This window comes from Dermacentor variabilis, chromosome 10, assembly GCF_050947875.1.
Source record: "Dermacentor variabilis isolate Ectoservices chromosome 10, ASM5094787v1, whole genome shotgun sequence".
NCBI classification, from domain to species: domain Eukaryota; kingdom Metazoa; phylum Arthropoda; class Arachnida; order Ixodida; family Ixodidae; genus Dermacentor; species Dermacentor variabilis.
This window is the reverse complement of record NC_134577.1, coordinates 46,653,839-46,672,417: the sequence shown is the minus strand read 5'-3', so window position 1 is coordinate 46,672,417 and position 18,579 is coordinate 46,653,839. Positions and strand designations below refer to the sequence as shown.

At 51.5% G+C, this 18,579-nt stretch overlaps 1 protein-coding gene and 1 non-coding gene across 9 annotated transcripts in view; both read left to right on the top strand.

Moving 5' to 3' along the window:
- The window catches only part of p120ctn (adherens junction protein p120), a 141,253-nt gene that overhangs the window by 70,387 nt on the left and 52,287 nt on the right, over positions 1-18,579 (top strand). The window lies entirely within an intron of this gene.
- On the top strand, positions 14,118-14,300 carry LOC142562588 (U2 spliceosomal RNA). The gene has a single exon (XR_012823934.1). It is a non-coding gene; the product is annotated as a U2 spliceosomal RNA (small nuclear RNA).

Below are 18,579 nucleotides of genomic sequence, written 5' to 3'. Positions count from 1 at the left end.
CTTTGTCGAACCGGCGGATTTTTCCGTAATGAACCTCGCTGCTTCGACGTTCACGCAGGCAGTGGTGTCGGTTGCGTAAGTTTAGGAAAAAAGCCTGTACATCGGTTCAGTACTCGTTCAGTCCCTGGCTGTTTGTGTATAGGTCCCTTGACATTGCAGCTCGCGAAAGCTCTTTATGTATAATCGCTGCCGATGTAGTCCCCGTCGTCGTTCTGTAAATTCGAAGCCGCACTGGTTTACGTATTCGGCGTTATACGGTAGCCACACAGACGGTGCTTGTTAAGATCGTTGCCCCAGATGGCGACTCGAATCGTTCTCTTATGCGCCGACAAGTTCGCTAAGCAGGCGCCCTGCCGCCTTCGTTTCAACTGTAATGGGTATGCTGCCGCCTGACGGAAAGAAACTGCAGAGTCGTGGCGGTAAACGAGGCCTAAGAAGCCGTCTACTATATATGCCTCAAGCGGTCAGGCGTAAACAGGCCAGCGCAGGTTTCTTATAGTGCGGTTCTTGAAACGCCTGAAAACCCTTGAATGTTAACCTGCACTTTTTTTTTTTTCTCGAGGTTTCGAAAGCCCTCAAGTTTCGCGGATTGCCTATAAGAGTGCTTGAATTTTGGTTTCGGCTGAACTTATCGTCGACTTTGTGCGTTTGACTACGATATCTTTTTATTTGGTTGTCAAGTTCAGGCTGCAAACGCAAGGACGTCTTGCCGTCCTTTTCGACTTGTTCATCCCGAATTGATGCTGACATCATAACATGCATTGCACGCAACTCGCTGTGTAGTGGCTATGGCGTTGCGCTGCGAAGTCCGAGGTCGCGGGTTCAAATCCCTGCCGCTGCGGCCGCATTTCGATGGCGGGGGGGAAACGCGAAAACGCCCGTGCACCTTTCATTTGGTGCACGCAAAAGAATACCGGGTGGTCAAAATGTAATCCGGAGTTCCCCACTATGCGGCCTACGTGCCCCCTAACCATAACGTGGTTTTTGTTCGTAAGAAAGATCCAAGAACTTAATTTAATGCTTAGCACAGCACCGAACGCAGATCGCTTAGCATGTTTACCGTACTACCGATAGGTCGGTGTATAGTGCTGTCTGTTAACAGAAAATGATAAACGCAACATAAGCTAAATTTAAACGCATGAGCCTAAGTCTTGCGTGTCTTGTATATTTTGTTATCTATAGGTATGTTTCGGCATGTATACGAGGTCGAAGTACCTCTTATCGAAGTACCTCGCTGGTTTTGCTGTGATTTTCCTTTTTTTTTCTCTCTAAGAAAATGTGTCTTTGTTATCATTAGCGTGCTATCACGAGTGCGATAGTTGTCGCTTTTGTTTTTTTAGGTTCACCCCTTCCATCGAGCTGCACTGATGGAAATCGACATATATTACCGCGATACATATCCTCCGTTCACGAACCGGTGCTGACGGCTTATTAATAGCGACGACGCCCCAGACACGCCGCTATCTGCGATGGGACAGGAATTTGGGTCACGGCGAAAAAAAGAAGGGGGGGGGAAGGAAATTGTATAATTCGGCAACCGCACTTATAAACTAAGCTGGAAACGGGGAAAAAAAAGAAAAGAAAAAAAAAAGCACGACGGGCTTCTTTTTGACCTCCTCTCTTGTTTTCTTTTCTTATTGTCTCGTGTCTCCACGCTCGGGCTAGTCCGCTATTCGCTTACAAAAGCGCCCACTAGATACATGGCCGTGTTACGGATCGTTTACGTAATTTACGCCTGAAGCGACGCCCCCTGGTGTGAACAACGATAACCGCACGGGTATGCGTGTGTGGTCGCCGCTATAATGGTCTGTGCGTTCGTTCTCGCTCCACTGGAGCGGTGGAGCTTTTATTTTTTCTCCAGGCGAGGGCGGACGCGTATAAAATAATGCCCCGTTTGAGACGAGATGTGTGCGTGGCACGCAGTCGACCCGGCTCTGTGTCAAAAGGGGGAAAGAAAGATAGGCAAGAATTTGACGCGTACTCTGGCCACGGGAAGAGCGTAGTCGACAGAAGCGTGCAGTCGGCCGCAGAACACTATACGGAACGCGGAATTCGCAAGAAAAAAAAAAAATAGGATATAGAATTTCCGCTGTGCCATCGCACGTATAGCACGCTGGGCCTTCGCACATTCGAACGGTTTCGCTATGCACTATAGTTCTTGCTCAAATCGCTTAAATTAAAATTCAAGGTTAACTAAATTAAGGGGTTTTACGTGCCAGAACCACGATCTGAATATGGAACGCCGTAGTTGGTGCAGGAGGGGGGGGGCTATCCGGATTAATTTTCGTCCCCTGGGGTTCCTTCTATAGCGTGTACGTAATTCAAAGTATACAGAAGTATGTTTTTTTTTTCTTGCCTGTCGCCCCCATCGAAATGCGGCCGCGGGGATCGAACCCGCGACATCGCGAGCTCGGCGGCGCAACGACACATAGTCGCCGAACTACGACGACGGGTCGCGATCCGTAAATTAGAAGCGTCGTTCCTTAACCGAGCAGAAGTTCGCAGTTGCCGTCAAATCCGCGATGTCTCATAAACTTTTCTGGCCGACTGTATCCATGCATGCACTTGCTGCGTCGCTATCTTGTGTGTTAGATAGAGCGCGTTATGGCTGTCGTGTGTGTATGTGTGTTGTGTTTATTATATATGTAGGCGTTCTTACCATGGCGAAAAAAACGTAGATGCGTGAAAAACGAAGCGGGAGACGCGGCTGTTTTCCTTTAAGAAGAGCACAGCGACACACGTATAGAGGACGAAGCATCGCTACATACGGTGTCGGACTGAACGTGCTTCGAAATGCCGCGTCACGGCTCGGCGAAGAGGGAGGACGTTCCGCGTCCCGCCGGATATCCGGCGGAAAAAAAAAAAGGGCCGAGATATTTGCCGCCGCCTCTCTCTGTCTTTCGGCGCCGTGTCTCGTTGACGGACGGCTTTACACGCGTCTCGTTTCCACGGCCTGTCACTTTTTTGGTCGTGGGCTCGTTCTGGCGTCCGCGTCACAGCCCCCGCACCGCGAACGGCCGCTCGATGTGCGCGAGCTCTTCCGCTCGGCCGCATACACGCGGACGTATTGCAGGCGTTATAAACCGCATTGAAGGTTGACGAAAGGAGAAATTTTCATTTGCCAGAATGGGTGGCGCGAGCTGTACGTTAGAATAGATGACTGCGTTCCCTTTCGCGCGACTTCCCCTGCCTCTCGTTAACGCTCTCGCAGCTTCACGTACGCGAATACGCGTGCACACGCACACACGTACGCGAATACCAAAGAAAGAGCGCGGCAAGGTGGCCGGCGCGGTAGCTTGATCCGTAAGGCACAGCGTGCGGATGATGATGTGGATCCTTGTCCCACCTGCGGTAAGTCGTCTATTCATCCGCTCGCCTTCGTCTCAAGATGTCGCTACCAGCGCTGCTGTGCTGCCGTGCACGGCTCCGATAACCCCGTATTCCGTAAACGGTAACACGTTTACGGACAAAGCGTGGCTATCTAATTAATAAACACGCCGGCCCGGACTTGGATCCTTAAACCGCATTAAAGTTTATTCCTCCTTCTACTGTACACATCCGCGCTGTTCGGCCCGGACACTGGTGGAGACGTCAGTAAGCTCTAGACCCGCCGCGGTTGCTTAGTGGCTATGGTGTTGGGCTGCTAAGCACGAGGTCGCGGGATCGAATCCCGGCCACGGCGGCCGCAATTCGATGGGGGCGAAATGCGAAAACACCCGTGTAGTTAGATTTAGGTACACGTCAAAGAACCTCAGGTGGTCCAAATTCCCGGAGCCCCCCCCCCCCCCCCACCTACGGCGTGCCTGATGATCAGATCACGGTTTTAGGACGTAGAACCACAAAATTTTTAGCAAGCTCTCTATCTCTCCAGTGCCAGTGGAGCGAAGCTCTCCACTACTGTGACTAGAAGAATGGCCGGTTCTGCGCGTCGACTTGGTTATCCGGGCCTGGTGGTTGTTGTCTTCGACCTCTGCCTGCTCTCTCTCTCTCTCTCTCTCTCTCTCTCTCTCTCTCTCTCTCTCTCCTTCCTTCCTTCCTTCCTTCCTTCCTTCCTTCCTTTGAATTTGGATATAGACCGCCGTCGTAGTACATGCAAGACAGGCGGGAGCGGGGCCGGCGTCCGCGCTCGCTCCTTTTTACGGTCGTGCCCGACGTGCATGCGTCGCCAGGGCGGCGCGCAGGTCGCCCTTCCTGAGCCCGAGCACGGAATGGAAGAATGAACGCACGTGCGGTGCAGGCCGGAGGCGGCGTCACTCGCTTGCTCGCTCGGCGGCCCGCCTTGCACGCGCGTGCCTTGTTCGTTTACGGTTTCTCGTACGCTAAAAGCCACGGGTGCGCGCGCTATCGAGCGGAGAGGCGGCCGGCTGTTGTTGCGGCGCCGCAGAGGTGATGTTTGGTGGTCGTTGCGTTGTTTCCTTTTTTCCGAAACTAGACGGACGCGAGAGGGCGAGGCAACGAGAAAGGGGTGAATAACGTGACTAAGGCCTCGAATGCCGGAAAGGAGCTAGCTGGCGGTGGAGATCGAAGAGAGAAGCTTTTGCGAGAAGAGGAGACGAGGGCTGCGCGAGGTCGAGGTCTTTTCTGTCGCTTGAGCGACACATCGCGAGCGTGCGAGCAGATATAGGAAGCATGAGAAGGGCCGTCGCTCTTGGAGATGGGCCTGTCTCAAAAGAGTGTGTGCCTGCGTGTGGTAGGGGGCAGCGGAGGGGGCGGGGGGGGGGGGGCGGTGCAATAAAACAACCGGTCGAGCAGCCAGCCCGTCGTCGTCGATGGAGCGGAAATCAATTTGTCTCTGGTCCCCCTTCGTCCCGGAGAATCGTTCCTTACGCCGTGTGGGGCTATTCAAGGAATACCCATGTACCTATAGCCCTTGACTACTACTTTCTGGGGGGGAAAAAAAGAGGAAGAAGACATATCAGGTTGATATGGATCGAGTGCGACCTATACGAGCGCATAAAAGACACGTAGAAGCGCTCCGCGACTGCTCGTTCTGCTGTGCGCTCTGTAAGCTTCGTGTGTACGCCGTTCGGGCGCATAAATCATGCCGCGTAGCAGACGGTCACTGCGTATTGCGCATATTTATTAAAGGCGTTCTCGGTTCATTCCCCTGTCTCCGTGGTCGATGGATGATGAGATGTAAGCGCAAGAAGAAGAAAGTTGTAATAGTACACTATTCGTTGAACGTAGCCTGTGTATATCATTGCTCATCCGGAAGCGGGGCGGGGGAAGCGTGCCAAAAAAAAAAAAGAATCAAGAAAAAAAAAACGGAGGACGCTTAAGCTTCGCTTTTAAGAGTGGAACGCATTGACATTCGAAGATCCCTGACTGCTTGTCACGCTTCCCGGCAAATGCAGCTTTCTTGCGGATGCCAACGCCATCTGGATGATGTCGTACGTTGCAAGGAGCCGAGCGGGCCGCGCCGCTCTATGAGTGGCAGAAACGCTGGAAGAGGGGGTTCGCGTTCGAGTTCTCGCGTAACAGAATTACGTTTCCTAGTATATTCATATTGCTATCCGACGCCATCGTGTCGGCGGGTGGTGTTTTGGTCGTACGTTACGATTTTTTCTGACGCATTTTGCTTTGAGGAATTCAGTTAGTTCATTATAACGCCTCTGCGCCACGCGGAGGGCCTGCGTGGATGTGATTCGGAACGATTTTTCGCGTAGCGACGTCGGACGCCGACTTCGGGTCTTTTGCGACACGGGGCCCTTAGCGCTATCGCGTTAGTAACTCCGACAAAAGTAATCTCAGTATGACCGTCGACGTTAATGCGAATAGCATGGAAGCATGCAGCGACACACCGTAATGCCACCGTCGAAGCGCGTCATGTGCGCGTCACTGCAGCTGGGCTCCTCTACGGCGCTTCCCTCTGAGCACAGCGCACAATCTAGCGGCACGTACATTTCGATACACTACGTGGAGATTTGTTGTCCCTTTGACTTGCTAATGAACGTTCTGTGCTTCACTCTAGCCGCGGGGTCAAGCTCGCCAGCTATAGCCAACATCAGACCTGGTGGAATTGCGTGTGTCAAGTCCGCGGTTAACGTCTGCGCAGTGTACTTGTCGGAATTAAGTGGATTCGAAGCTCGCTTCCACTGCGCGTGTTCAGTTTTATAATCAGTCCGATTCATACGGTTCCCCCACCTGAAATTTGTTTCAAACCCATTGCAGATATAATTAGGGCGAGAATGAGGGCTACCTCGACCACCGGGACCTCCCGCAAGTTGTAGTGGTAGGGCCCAGCCTCTCTCTCTCTCTCTCTCTCTCTCTCTCTCTCTCTCTCTCTCTCTCTCTCTCTCTCTCTCTCTCTCTCTCCCGAGGTTCCTCTTGACTTTCAAGCCCTGCGTAACATGTAAAGTCGTCTTTCGAGAAGCGTCTTGGTCAAACGCGGACACGTAACTTCGCAATATCGAAGCCACGGTACGTACTGTGGCGTTGCGCTGCTGAACTAGAGGTCGCTGGTTCGACCCTCCCGGCTGCGACTGCCAAACTTTGAAGTGCAGAAAAACGCTCGTGCACTTACATTAGATGCATGTTGAGAACCCCACGTGGTCTAAATTAATCTGAAGTGCCCCCCCCCCCCCACCACCCGACTACGGCGTGCCTAATTTTTGCGCCTCAAACGGTGCAGTTTTGCTTGAAATTATGCTAATTTCGAATCCACGGTGGCTCGACGCTTCGAAGCGCGAGCGCGCCATCACCCGCCGTCGCTCCTCCCTTCGGCGACGGGGCTAATTGATATTTGTTGACTTCCGCTTGTCTCGTCCGTACGGCGGCAGCACCGGCAAATAGCAGCCTCGCCGAACGACGTCGGAAACCAGCGTTTCCAACCCCCGCCGTTCGTGTATTCAGTACACGCGGCTCGTTTCACGGTCGCGCGCAATTGCGGTCGAAGAACGAGAACGGGCGAGAAGGCGAGCGAGGAGGGCGACGCAGTGAAGCGTGGCTTCGCAAACGCAACCGCGACGCCGTTGTACGTGTATAGGCTCAACGGAGGTTTCAGAAAATGCAGAAAGCCGTAACGAGCAGAGGAGGAAGACAAGGAACCAGTTTCGGGAGCGTCGCGATGGCGATTCCTCGAAGCCTGCCGTAAAGCTTTTGATTATTCGCTTTCGTGTCCCACGCGCGCACTCGTGTTGTTTATATTTCTTTCTTCTTCTTTTTCCCTTTCTCTCTCTCTCTCTTTGCACGCGCCGTTACGGCCCGGGATGAAGTCGTGCCAAAGTCGACGCAGTGTTTGCTGTAACAGTTTGTCTTCCGCTCTACTTAAATCCCCCTCTTGATTCATCGTTTCATATTGCTTCTTTCTTCATTTTTTTTCTTTCTCTTTCCACTTTCCGGTTCGTTCTATAGAACCGTGCGCTTCTCTAGCGCGGCCGGCTCGCATTGGTGCGATCGGAAGCCGAAATTGCTACGCCCACGTATTGGCAGAGCAAGCGGGTCTTCTTGCCAACCGCGTTGATAGGCTTCGTTGTGAGCGTCGAGGTCCCGCTTTCGGAGCGAAAATCGGTTTCACGGAGCGAACGGCACACATTAGTCACTATAAGAAAACAAGTTTTTTTTCCTCTCTCTCAAATGACCTTACCGCACACTAGGGTGTCTCCATGGGTGCCTCCGTGCGTACCCTCTACCTCGCACGGAGCCGGGGAGGAGGAGCGCATTGAGGCATCCTCAAGTGTGTATGCTGTGCAGTAACTCTATGCCTCACACTGCGTTCCAGCATCGCACACGGTACCTCCGGGAAGTATCCTGCAGCAGAATGTGCTGTTCGTGAAGATATATTCCTCCCGGAAGTCGATTCCAAATGGGCCTCGATTCACTTCCATCCTGAAGGCCTTGATCTCTACATAGCTAAGAGAGCGCACGTACTGGCGTCGTCTTGGCGCCGCTTTTCTTTTCTTTTTTGTCAAGAGGATGGGGGGCTAATGATATTACCCTACTAGTCCAAGGTTTTGGTTGCCAATCACATAGTGACTAAGAGCTTGAAAAAGACGAACTTGGTAAGTGATGCCGCTGCATATCACGTCGCACACACTTCAGTAATTGGCTGTATTGGCAGATATATAATCTGAGCTTGTTGCTGTGATATGTTATCGAACGACTTCTGCTTATACTCTCAAGCTGGAGTCGAAAACAGACAAGCTGACTCGGGGTCCGTCGCTCTTGGCTTTGTGACCTTGTGGTTGCGTTCTGTGCCGTTTGCGCCACGATTGTCTACGCTGCCCCTCAGCCACCTTTGGCTCCAGGGGCCGTGTTACTCTCGTCGTAGTTTTACTTTGGAAGCCTAGCGTCCCATTGAACTACAAGCTTTGTTTGGTAGGGTTGCCTGCTTGTCCTGTTGGCGTGTGACGAACATGGTCAACGATCGAAAGAACGCATAGGCATGAAGTGGACGGGATCGGACTTAAGTTATCTTGAAGACTCTTTGAAAAAACTTGGACAAGGCCAACCGCAATTTCTAGATTTCCTTGAAGTTCGATCTATAAGCGGAGTTTCGAGTCATCCGAGTGAATTAATTACTGCTTTCGAAGGGATAGCGATTCGGTCTAAATGCTGGAACAAAGGTTGGTTTTGTTAAAGCAGCGCACTTGAATAAGAAAAAGAAAGACAGGTTCACGCAAGTATGAATGAACAATGAGGGAACAATGAAACACAGGCGGCATTCAGCGCCCATGTGTTTCATCATTCATATTTGAGTGTACGTGCTTTTTTTTTTTCCGAAGTGCGCTGCTTTACCAAAACCATGGATGACCAACTGACCCGCCAGTATCTATTAATGATTTGTATAGGCGAGGCAAGGTTAAGGTCGCCCGATTAGGCCAGATTCTATGCCGAAGTCCCGACAGAGGCCATATTGTAGTACAACCGGCACGGTGCAAATCGGCGCTTTATCTAGTTTCCTCTGATCTGCAGCAGCACAGTGGAAGCTGAGAATATAGACTTCGAAAGGGCGTGCCCCCCCCCCCCCCCCCCTCCCGTGATGTCGTCTCAATACTCCCTCCCGATAAGGAGACAAATATTCCGCGCTTGCAAAGAAGCTCACTCTCGACCGTAAGATTAACTTGGGAGTCCCCGCGCTAACTATCGCGCTATCAGTACGCGCTTATCTATACCAATGGCGGCAGTGTCTGCGCCATTTCCTTCTCGGTCAAGTTCGCCATCCGCGGGCTGCCCGCACCACTGCCCAAGTACTTCGGTGCGGAACTCCCCACAGGCGCGTATTGAAACGAGGCTGGTCCGAGTCCTCAACTCAGTGGGGATTTTCGCGAGTCCTGCAGCCAGCTAGTCGAAGAATGTACCGACGACCGGTGTTTCTGAGAGCTACCGAAAGGGCGCCTCCGTTACTGCTCCGCCTGACAGCCCGTTGCAAGGTACGTGAGCGCTAAAGTCTTGCGCCGACAAGCGCGGTGTATATACCTCTTTTCCGGTGATCATTGCTTGCAGAAGCGTGCGCACGCTGACGTCTTCGAACTTGTCCCCCGCAGTAACTCGGTGCCTGCGGCGCGCAGCGTGAGGTCGTGGGTTCGATTCACGATTGGGAGAGAATGCATCCCTCTTCACGTAGATGTAGGTTGATGTCAGAGAAAAGTAGGTGGTCAAATGAATCCGGAGCCGTCCATCGCGGCGTCTCTCGTTGGGTCACATGCTTCTTGCTTTCAGAAGTTCTCATCACTGTCAACAGATGTCTTCGAACCAACTGTCCGTTTGGGAGAGCACTTCACGTCAACGCGGACCTGGCAGTGTTAGCTGGAGTTCGAGTATGTATACGTTTGCGGAAAGGCGATATTCAACTTGGACTTGCCTGGGCATTGTATGCTGTGCTAGTTGAGTGTTTTATGCCGATAATGGTTTTACTTGAACCATGGGCGGTCTTCTCGGTGCCATCGTGAAGTTTTAACTTCAAGGGGGAAAAGAAAGAGGAAGCAGAGGAAAGGGGGGAGGGGGTAGATGTTCCTACGTTTTGAAAAGGGGTCCCGTTTTGCGTAGGCGCGACTGTTATGCGTTTTGACAGTGTCCGCGTACTTTTCGTGGCACTCGTTGCTTGATAATGAGTCACTCCTTTTACGCATTTCGAGGCATGATTCAGCGCTGTGCTTTGTGTGCGGAAAGAGCTTCGCGGGCAAACGCGAACGCGTTTCATCGATTACTGTGCCAAATCACTCCCTTCCATCTATCTTCTCTTGCCAGCTGCGTCCCTTATGCTCTTCTCCAATCGATTGTTGTCTCTCACAGGTTTCCTCCACCCTACTGTTATCGCACGTGCTCTGTTTCTTCCGTGGTAACTAAGCCCCTTTTCTAGTGGAGGCAGATTTCATGCCTAAAAACTGAAATTTTCCTCCAGATGTAGACGTTTATCTTCGTTTATAATCAGCGGACAGTCTAGTTGATTGAAAGTGCAACGCTTTTATGTCTTACACGTGTACAGCTGTAGAACTCGCCGTCAGCCGCCATTGTATGGATCCCGTATGAATGCTGTGGGTATACGTTTTAACACTTTGTCATGTGTGGCAAAAGAATTACTTTAAGGACAGGCCTTCTGCAGAAGCGTACCTGATAGCTCCTTCTGGTACCAAGACCTCGCTCGCATGCTCATGAAACGTATACCGGTTTCGCCATCTTTGTAACCCTGTTTTCGCGCGACGTGCAACACCCGATGAATGTCGTTAGGCAAAAAATATAAAATTTTAAAAGTCCGTTTTCTTTCTTCTCAGTGTAATTCGCAGTGTAATTCACGCAGGCTCGCACGGAACTCGTGCGCCGGGACGCGAGCGCGTCGTCCTTAGCGCGCGAGCTGTTATGAACCGATCTGTCGGGTCCGTACACGACGAGCGCCGCCCAGACAGAACACAACCTCACGCAAAAAGAATAAGCAAAGAAGTAATAGTAAAGCAAAAGCGGCGGTGAGTGCTGTCGGCGTCAAACGGAAACCCAGCACCCCACATCCGCGACGATGGAATGGCGACGATCCGGAGGACGTGGACAGCCGCGGAGCTGCTGTTCCTTTTGTGCGTTCGTTGTACTTGGCGCGCGCGTTCGTCTCTCTCTCTCTCTCTCTCTGTGTGTGTGTGTGGCGCGCACTGTGGTTTCCGAGAGGCTGTTGATGCGGGCAACACTGGAATCGGGTTGCCCCTCTCGCACCGGGGAGCGCGCGGGGTCGTTCTCCACTGTTCTCCACCGAGCAGCCGCGCTCCCTCTCCCGCCCGCTTCCTTTCCCATCTCGTGCCTCCTCGGCCTTGGACCTACTCTTCCGCGATTGCCTCCGAGATCGGGTGGCGCGCGCTGTTCGATCTCGGAGGCAACGTTGACGCTACGGAGTTTCCTGCAAGGATTAATGGGGGCGAACTCTTGCACGGCGATCGTTAAGCTAACCATGGGAGTGATGGGTGGTATGGTATGAGTGTCAGAGAAAACTAAATGCGCGGTTCGTTTAGATAACGAAACTATACCCGCAGCGGCGGCGTGCGCAGTGGTAGATGGCGATGAGCTGCTGCGCGCGAGGTCGCAGCTCCGATCCCCGGCCGCATTTCTACGGGGGCGGAGCGCAGAAACCCTCGTGTACTTAAACTTAAGGTGCACCTTAATGGGCCCCCCTGGTGGGTCGAAATTCATTCTGAGGATTCCACTACGACGTCTGCGCTTGGGTGGGTCCCTTGTCTCAGAGCAGCGCGCGCCGTTTCCCTCCAGTCTCGCTCGGTTTCCATGGCGCGAGCCCCGCAATTTTGTCGTCGGCGCTCTCTGCTCAGCCCAGCTGCAGGTAGCCGGCAGGCGCCGGGCGCCTTCTTACGGGAGACGAGATGAAAAGAAGCCGAAAGCGGATCGACTGCGGCTAAAGATAAACGCGCGCGCTCCGCGGCCTCTGCATACGCAGCGCTTGCGCTTCGGTGCGCGCTCGAGCAGCGTGCGGTAAAGTTGAGACGGGCTTTGTCGTTTGTGCAGGCTAGGCTTTCGCCTTATATTAGCATCTGACACTCACCTCCCTCACACGCCCCTCCTCTTGCTTATTATTTATTTAAAGCAGACACTTGTCCCCTCCTCCCAAATGCTGAGACGAGCCTCCCGTATTACACCCTCCCATACAGCAGCGGGCTGCTCTGCCCGTGCTGTTGTGCGGATCTGGCAAAATGCAAGACACAAAGGCGTTATAGTCGCGTGAGTGTTTCGTTTAACTTCTGGTCTTTTCGCGCATTCCAGCAGTCGGCTGTGGGCATGCGCTAGGTGGCTTAGTTTCCTTTGAGGAAGACTGTATGCAAATCGGGCAAATCGGGCTTTAAATTGTGTTTTCCCTTTCTCTAAAATTTTTGCAGTCGTGCAAGCAGAGCGCTAACTATATGAAATGTTCCGGGAGCGTCGCCTGCCGTTTAGAACGGTTGTGGGTATCCTGTGTAATGAAAAATGCGACACTGCAGTACCGCGCTTGATAAAGTGAGTCGACTCGTATTGTCAGACCTGAAATCGGTAGACTGGGTCGTGTGGGCGTTGGCGTGTCGCGCCTTGCAACGCCTCGAACGAGCGATTGTCGGAATTCGGTCAACCTAAAGCACTCCCCCCCTCCCCGTACACGCGCCAGCGCCTTGGAGAAAACGGGTATGGCGGGGCTTTAGGTCAACCCGCTTGGCAAGATGCATGCAAGCATGGTCGGCTCGGCATGGATCGGCTCGACTTCTGACTCAACTCGCTCGCGTCGAGGTCACGTGTACGAAGCAAATTATGTCTTCGTGGTAGTCGCAATTGCGACATTTTATTACATTTCACCGGGAGGAAGTGTATGCGACTGCTAGAAAAAAAAATTACTGCCATTCCACTCTGTGAAGGTAAGCGAAGGCGTGTGTGTAGGCTCCTCAATGGCGAACTGCCCATTGCCGTGCGTCAAACGCCGTATGCACATAAATGGAAGGCGAGGCGTGACTAATCGCTCCTCCACAGTGTTGAGCCTCAAAAGATAATGAGGCACCGGGGGTATACACATCCATGCATTGTTGCAAAACGCGGCACGACACATTTTACTAACGAATCCCGGCACGTAGAACAGACACGCACCTCACCGCACTCCGAGGGCACACACTGCTTAAGAGGAAGCTTTAGCTCGAGTGCTCCTATCTAAATACATGTAAAAGGAGAATTCGTTTTTCTCGGCAACCACTGCACCAATTTTGACGAGGTTTGTTGCATTTAAAAGACAAACTTAAAATCTAGTGACTGTTGGTTTCGAATTTTTGAGTTAGATTGTCAGTTTTTTATTAAAAATTGGCAAAAATCGGAAATTTTCAAAAACGAAACTATCATGTTTACAACTCCGTAACTCAACCACTAAAAATGATAATACAATTCTGTGAATTGCATCTAATAGTACATCTAAAGCGGACAAAATTGATATGTTACACATAAATATAAAAAGATTTAATCATAGGGAAATACAACTTTTGCAATACCATTGTAACCAACGTAACACATTCACGTAAGATGTAAAATGACATACTGAATTTGTCCGCTTTGAATGATCTAATGGATGCCGTTTACAGAACCGCGATATCAGTTCTTGATGCAGAGCTATGAATTTGTAAACTTCGTGCTTCTATTTTTTTCAAATGGTCCAATATTTGAAATACGTTTTAAGAAAATTGAAGCCCTAAATCGAAATTCCGCTTCCAACAGTCACTAGAATTTAACTTTCTCTTTCAAATGCAACAAATTTCATCAAAATCGGTCCAGGGGTTACCTCATAAAAACGTTTTTGCGTTTTACATGTGTTTGAATAGGCCGCGTCGGAGTTGGGCCCGAGCTAAAGCTTCCTCTTAACCGTATCCAAGGCGATCGTGCGTTGTTCGACGTCCCGCAGTGCAGGAATGGTTGTGAGGTCACTGGAAAAAACGACGAGTGGTCACACACAACCACACCAAATTGGTTCCCCCCAAACTCCCTCCGTTGGTTGTGTTCATATATTGATTTGGTTATATTTGTATATACATTCGCGTGGACGACGGGACCGCGCCCCTGAGGAGCCGGAGGAAGCTAGACATGCGTGACGTTTCAACGTGACCGCCACCAGGGGAGAGCGGAAGGAAAGGAGGTACGCAAGCGTTTGGAACGCCGACAAAGAAAGGGTGGTGCGATCGTAGATAGGGCCGACGCCGGTCAAATTGTATCTGTTCTTATCAGCTTAATATGTGATACGGGTTGTATTTGGACCCAAGACATTAAACTTCCTTTGGCAAGTTGGTGGAGTGCTTGAAGCCTGCTTTACCTCCGGCCGCCGCGGGTCGGCCCGGTATTGCACTGTCTTCGGGATCGGCCCACTTTATTGATCTACGGACATCGATCCGCTGGAAACTAGCCATATACTGCTTCGCTGTAAAAATATCCTGAGGCTCTGACGAACCTTTGTACCGCGGCAGTGTGTTCTTCGATGCTTTACGGATAAGACCGAATCGGTAGCCTAAAGTTTACAACTCGCTAGCCTCCTTTACATGAACTTCGTTTACTGAACCCCTGCAGGAGGGTTCACTTGAACTGACTTCGTTCGCTTGAGACTTTACGGCGTTCACGTAAACGTAGCTACCGATCTTGTTCCGGTATACTCTTGATCCCCACTGCGCGTGCAACCGGTTCCGAGACTTCCGGTCGCGCGCAGTGCTGGCATATGTAACCGACGCCTTATATACCGGGATGACGAAGTCTCGCGCGGTTCTTCGTGCCAAGTTTCCTTCTGTGGCTCGCATTTTCTTTCTTGTACTGCCCTTGCGGATGTCAACGACCCCGAGTCCCCTCTCGCACGCAACACCGCAGTATATAAAGGTGCGCTGACGCAACACTCATATACGCGTCGACTCCGACGGTCTCTCTCCCCCTCTCTCTAGAGAGCGCCGCTTTTACTTCGTCGCCCGCAGCAATTTCGGAGTCCTCCCGGGGCCGTTGAAGTCTCTCTCGACGCACAGCTTGCGGCTTCTCTCTCGCGCACGCCATCCCGTTTTCCGCACCGTGTGAGGACAGCCCGATGGGTTGCCCACCGCCGACGTCGAAACACGCAGGCACGCACAAGCGCTTGTTTATTGCGTGACGGCGTCGGCTTCGACCCTCCGTCGCGGAAGTGGTCCCTTCTGCCTCACCTCCTGTCAACACCGTCGCCGGCGCGCCGCGTTGAACGTCCGGCCAAACGGTTTCTTTTTTTCTTCTTTTCCTGGCTGTTTCCACATTGGCATTTTGCTTCGTCTGCTTCCTTTGTAATCGTTTATCTTTTTTTTTATTATATCTCGCTCATTGTCACTTCCTTGGATATATAAGTAACCACGCGAAGAGGCGGGCACTGACGTCACCGCTTCTCTGCTGGGGATAGAGAGAGAGAGAGAGAGAGAGAGAGAGAGAGGGCGCAAGCCGATGAATGATCGATAGCGCCGCCGATTTGACGCGACCGGGAAGCTTCTGCGACAAGCCGCGCCGCCGCGGGAGGTGGAACAGCGTTTTCGTTAATTGCGTGCAGCATTGGCTGTGTTGCGCGGGACATGGCACGGGCAGCTTTGAGGCGCTTATTCTCTCACGCGCCGTCATATAGTGCCAACTTAAGGAGGAGGAAGTAAACTTCATTGCTCTAGAAAGAGTAATTCAGCGGTCGGGCCGGATGTCTTCATCTTCTATTGGTTGATGACGATCTCCGGCCTGCATGGTTGGCGCCCCTATTCCAGGGCACCACTGAGCGTTGCTGCTCGTCGGGCATGATCCACCAGCCTCCGTTGGAGGCTAGGGTCGCCGCTGGAGAGCACGCTCTCCCACTGCTCCGCACTCGGATTTTCTATTTTGTGGAATGCCTTATTCGTATTGCACTCCCATGTGATGTGATAAAGTGTGGGTATTGCACCATACCACGGGCATGTGTCCCTGTATTGACTTGGGAGCATTTTGCTTAATATATGCAAATTTGGGAACTTAATTGTCTTGAAAGAGCTGAAGGCGTGGGATCTTGACTCATTCTTTCTTCTTTTCATTGTTTTGCGTTGTGGTAGGAGCGAGCATTCAATTGCCTATATTGTGTGACGTGCCGGCAGCTGCGTAATAATGGCTTTTTTTTTTTACTTTCTTCAGCAAGCTTCTCGATCTTACAAATACTCCAGCATACGAAGCCCGCGTAACTTTCGCGCTTTTTCCTGTTCTGAGTGCCGTTGAAATAGGAAAAGGAAAGGAAGCGCAGAGCTGCACTTCGCCCTTGAATGAGGTCTTCGAGGCTCTGCGCAGGTTCGCACGTACACATTATGCACACAACTGGAGATCGTCTCGGCCACTGTGACTAGATGTATACGAACAGTGATTGTGTATGTTTACGACGGAAGTTAGTTGACGTCGCCGTTCTGTCTTGGGCGGGAGTACATCTGGCATTGTTTTTTGCCCACTTTGGTCGTTGCGCGAAAATGCGCCATCTTTGCGACCCCGCAGCAAGCGGTCTGCACTTGCAGTGGCTGGTAACTCGGGCACGGGTCCTGGAAAGCATTTTTATCATTTGGAAAATAATTTGCACACGGGAACCGTCAGTGTTGCACGGTGTCTGTAACGTAGCCTGTGGCCTATGTATCCTTCCCATGTGTCCCCATAAGACAAGTAAGGATGCCTAATAGTGGTTGCGAGCCCATAGTCTGTTGCACTCCTACTCAAAACTCCGAGCAACTAAATATGCAGGGTGTGTCAATTGACGCCGGCCGAGAAACGTGTCGGCTCAAAACAAGTAGCCGCTTAGAAGATGAATGACATACCTGTGAGATAGAGAAAGAAAAAGAGATATAGAAACAATACGCGAAATATGCGCGAAATGGCTGGCCTCCCTAGGTGACAGCGAGTCCACTTGATCTTACATACGGCGCTCCGAACTCTTGTTAGTGGCCATCGATCTGGGAAAACCTGGGTATCGGGGCATCGCGGTAGTGGTCATGCTCCGTGCGATGTCTCCTCGTTCAAGATCCACAAAAGATGAAATTTGGATCGTCGTGTTCCGTTTGGTTGTTTGGACACATAGGCGCGCTGAATCAACGCGACGAGCTATCCTGAAGATTTTGAACGTATAACTCCGCTTTAATCGGGCAGTTAGCTCTTAGAGAAGCTTTGAAATCTCGCTGCGATGCTCCAATTTCTACCAACATTAGGCGGATGGAAATCGGAGCCATAGCTCCGGGACTGCTATTCTGGGCGCTCAGATTCCGCCATATTGTCGGAAGTCGCCACCTTGTCAGCGCTGATTGGCTCACGGGGCTGCTACCGTCTCTCTGATTGGCTCAAAACGCCAACGTGGCGGAATTCGACAATATGGTGGAATTGCAGTGTGCGGCTGGCGCGATGTGTCGTATTATAATAGCTGCATCATCATATAGCGCAGGCGATTGGAAGTGAACCTTTTGTTGCTTTCTACTTTTCTTTCCCCTTCTTTTCGCGCCAGGGCGTGCGTGCTGACCGAAATGCGCGAGAAGCGCGTACTCACAGCTGTACTTACTGATGCTCGAGTATCGGCGGCAACACTACTGGCAGCAGTGCACCGAACTAACGATGAACTGTTGAGCGAAGCCACGAAACTATTCGCCGGCTGTCTTGTTTCCTTTGCGCGGATGGGTCCCTGTCGCATATGTGGCGTGCGTTTCGGTCTCCCCAAACGAAACAACCGGCGAGGCTTGTCTAGTTCTCTTCGTTCTTATTTATTTATTGTTTGTACTCGCGACTTCTTTTGGTAGTGTTTAGTCTTTCTGCGGGCACGTTCTTTTTTCGTCCCCCTTGGGGAGTGTGGCTTTGCCGCAACACTCGCTTGTTTTGTGCCGCGTCTCTTCCGTACAAAGCATCGGCCGCGCGTTTCTTGATAATTTGCTTTTCCCCTGCTCTCTATCTCCTATATCGTTTTATGCCGTGCCTTCTGCGTCTGTCTTGTCGAGTACTGTCACTGCAACAGTTGTTCGATCGTCTCGGTTGTTTTACCTCTGTAATACCCATGTCATGCCGGGCCTGTTCGCGGTGTTGTCATCTTGCGAGACTTGGTGCGCATTTCCGGCGCCCTGTTTTTCTTGACGCGACTTGCAAGCCGCGATGGCGTTCCTCCCTGTTGTCCTTGTGGACAAATTCGGTCCCGCCTGGTGTTCCCCCGGGGCTTGGCGTGGCCCGAATCTGACTTTTCTGTCGCTAAGCCCCCTTTTGCGTTGTTTTATTGGCTAAGAACATGCGTCTGGACCGTGTCATTCTTTTTTTTTTTCTTCTCGAATATTTTTCTAGCTTATCTTTGTTTCTCCTCAATTCTGTTGAAATGTTAAAAAAGAATGTAAAAATCGGTTTTCCGCCACGTTGTTCCCTAGATCAGTTCGTTTCCGTCGCTGCAGGCCATTTCTGCAATGGGCCATTTGCACGCATACACTGCGTACGCGAGAAAAGGTGTTTTCCAAGCAAAAAAAAAAATAAAATAATTTCTCGTCAGCAGGCTAGTGCAACGAATTGTTCTTGTTCAATGTCCTCGTTTTCATCACCTCCGAACCTTAGCGTGCCTCGATGTCCTCCTCGCCCGCCGCTTGGGCAAGGAGGACTCTTAGGCGAGGAGGATACGTAATCCTCCTCGCCCGCCTCTCG